Below are 2,964 nucleotides of genomic sequence, written 5' to 3' on the forward strand. Positions count from 1 at the left end.
TACCATATGTTTCAGCAATTCTACTTATGGGTATATATCTGAAAGAAATGAAGACAGTAATTCAAAATGATATCTGCACTCTCATGTTCATTACAGCATTAATTATAATAGCCAAGACATGGAGGCAACCTAAGTGTGGTCCATCAGTGAATGAATGGATGAAGAAAATATGGTGTATATAACACACAGTGGAAATGTCATTCAGCCATATAAAAGAAAGAAATCTTAACATTTGCAACAACATGGATGATTTTGAGGGCATTATACTAAGTGAATAAGTCAGACAGAGAAAGGCAAGTATTGTATGATCTTACTTTATGTGGAATCTAAAAACAAAACAAAATAAAAATCTGACCTCATTGATACAGTGAACAAATTGATTTTTGCCAGAGGTGGGGGTAGGGGTGGGCAAAGTAGATTAAGATGGTCAAAAGGTACAAACTTCCAGTTATTAAAAAAATGAGTCCTAGGGCTATAATGTGCAGCAACTATAGGTAATAATATTGTATTGCAGTGCCTGCTTTGGCAGCATGTATACTAAAACTGGATATAGAGAAGCTTAGCATGGCCCCTGTGTAAGGATTATATACAAATTCATGAAGCATTCCATATTTTTAAAATAATAATAATAATGTGTTGTATATTTGAAAGTTGCTAAGAGAGTAGATCTCAATTCTCATCACAAGGAAAAAAATTTTGTATTTATGTATGGTCACAGTGTAAGATAAATTCTAGCTGAAATAAGCAGGTGAATAGAGGCAACAAAGGGCCAGGTAGTTTATTTGAATGCAAATTCCTGGGTGATGTTCTGTGGTCTGGCTATCACAGGCCGAAGAAGTCACACCCGGTCAGGGAGGTGGGGGTTTATAAGGGGTTAGGAGGGGGAGGAGTGGGCAAGCTCTCCTAGGGGGCATGGAGAGGTATGATTGGCTAAAGGTAACCTAATATACAACTAGAAACTTTTTTCCTTCCAAGAGGGAGGAGGCTGACATCCGGGTCTTAGTTGGCACATCAGAAGGATGGAATTCAGGAAGAGCTGTCCCCTTTCCATATAAGGCATGGACCTTGGGGTCTGGTCTGTTCTCCTTTTATGGTATCTCTCTGTTCTGTTTGCATGTCCTTGTTTTTCCTTCCTCCAGCCTAACATTCCAGCCTTTTGGTCATAATGGGCGATGACTCAATCTGGCTACTTCCGGCTGACAAGGGGCATCTTGGGGGGTGGGTTTTGTAGCATGTAGTTACATTGCTCTGACTGAAAATATTTTGCCTTGCTTTCTCCAGAGGCTCTCACTTTATTCTGTCTAAGCTTATGGTCCCTGTCTCATTCTCTCCTCTACAGATAGAGACTCTAGCTGCTGCTAGGGAAAAGGGGCAATGACCGCTCTGGCTGCTTCATCTTGAGAGGTGGCGCAGTAAAGAGTGCAGCTAGATCTCCATCACTGGTCAGTTGAGAGGGCCTTGTAAGGTTGGCACTTCTAATCTGGGTTTCATTTCTATTACTATTTGCAGTTTTGTGGCTTCTAGGCAAGATAGAACAAAGTGTTATTAGGTTAAGTAGCAACATCTGGAGTTGGATTTTCCATTCTGGAAGGACAAACTTGATGAGATTAAGAATGCATGGCTTAATATGAGAACTAGAAATATGAAGAGTTAGTTGAGAATCATAGCCAGGTATCATGGGGAAAGTAGAATTCTGGATCGAGTTTACATTTCAATGACTAGTATAAGGATTTAGTATAGATGAGACTGCATTATTGAAACAATACTTTTCTCTAAAATCACCTTCATTTTTATTAGAAGTAACTAGGTTAAGAAAATAAGTAACGCTTGGCTTGATTATTTGCATAAGTGCAGCAAGAAGAGCAATGGATTACATAGGCTCTTTTAAATATGTTTTGCTGGAACTTTTTGTAAGGAATTTCAGATTGAACTTTTAAGGGCTTCTTGAGGCCAGAAAGCCAAGCCAGACTTGCCATCAGGTTGTGCCTGCAGTACCTGTAGATTTGGGTGAATTCTTCTCTTCTTGAAGTTCTCAAGACATTCCTGAGGTTCTTGCACCTGCTAGGAAGTGACCTTCCTTACTCACCTGGTAAGGCTGCTGGGAACTCTGTAATCAAGGTGCCAGGCCAATTTTTCTAAGGGGCTTTGTTGGCTTTATAAAGTCAATCTTAGTTCCTTAAAGCTGTCTGTTCATATCTGAGTTTACACATGTGTCTCTCAGGTATGATGTTCCAGTCAAAGCCTTGGTAATATAACTAGTGTTTCTAATTGGTCTTCTTACAAGGAAAGCAGATTCTTATTGAACTTGTGCAAATAAACATACTTCCATGAAATATAAAAATAGTCACTGAGAGTTTTTTTTTAATTCTGGAGGGATCAGGTAGAGAGAAAGATAAAGTCTCAATTCTGCTTATAAAGGCAGTCATTTACTGAACTGCTGTCATCTTAAGAGAAAAAGCTTAAAACACTTATCAGCAACATTTGAAACAAAAAGCCACAAAATCATCTTCTTTAGTTTACTTAATCTTATGTAACTAATAGTTGTTCTGCTGAAATCTACTTCTTTACTAGCTTAAGAGTAATAAAACAGTGACTATAAATAATAAAAGACTTACAAATGACAATGGTTAAAGATCTGATGAGAGCTTACTATAAGACAGTTGACATAAGGAAATTCTGATATTTCTGTAACACAAAACATTCAGTAACGAAGTTTAGCATTATTCTTTTTGACAGTGTGTTCTAGGTAATAAGGTAATTATATATCAGATAAATAAGCTAAATTAGCCAAATACTTTCTCCAATGAGAAAAAGTTCCTCTGACATGTTCCAGGGGCCCTCTGGAAAATATCAGAGTTAACTAGAGGAAAATGTACCTTTTTGAATTTGATTTTGGGAAGCTGTTAAAAGTTTTAAGGCACTTGCTTAAATAGGATTATAGGTTGCTATGAAGCAATACTTTTC

The 2,964-nt window shown here is 37.6% G+C and overlaps 1 pseudogene; it reads left to right on the top strand.

Moving 5' to 3' along the window:
* The first annotated feature begins 517 nt into the window (after window positions 1–517).
* Window positions 518–616, top strand: LOC118928462 (U6 spliceosomal RNA; annotated as a pseudogene).
* The last annotated feature ends 2,348 nt before the right edge of the window (window positions 617–2,964 follow it).

This window comes from Manis pentadactyla, chromosome 10 (genome assembly GCF_030020395.1).
Source record: "Manis pentadactyla isolate mManPen7 chromosome 10, mManPen7.hap1, whole genome shotgun sequence".
Classification (NCBI taxonomy): Eukaryota; Metazoa; Chordata; class Mammalia; order Pholidota; family Manidae; genus Manis; species Manis pentadactyla.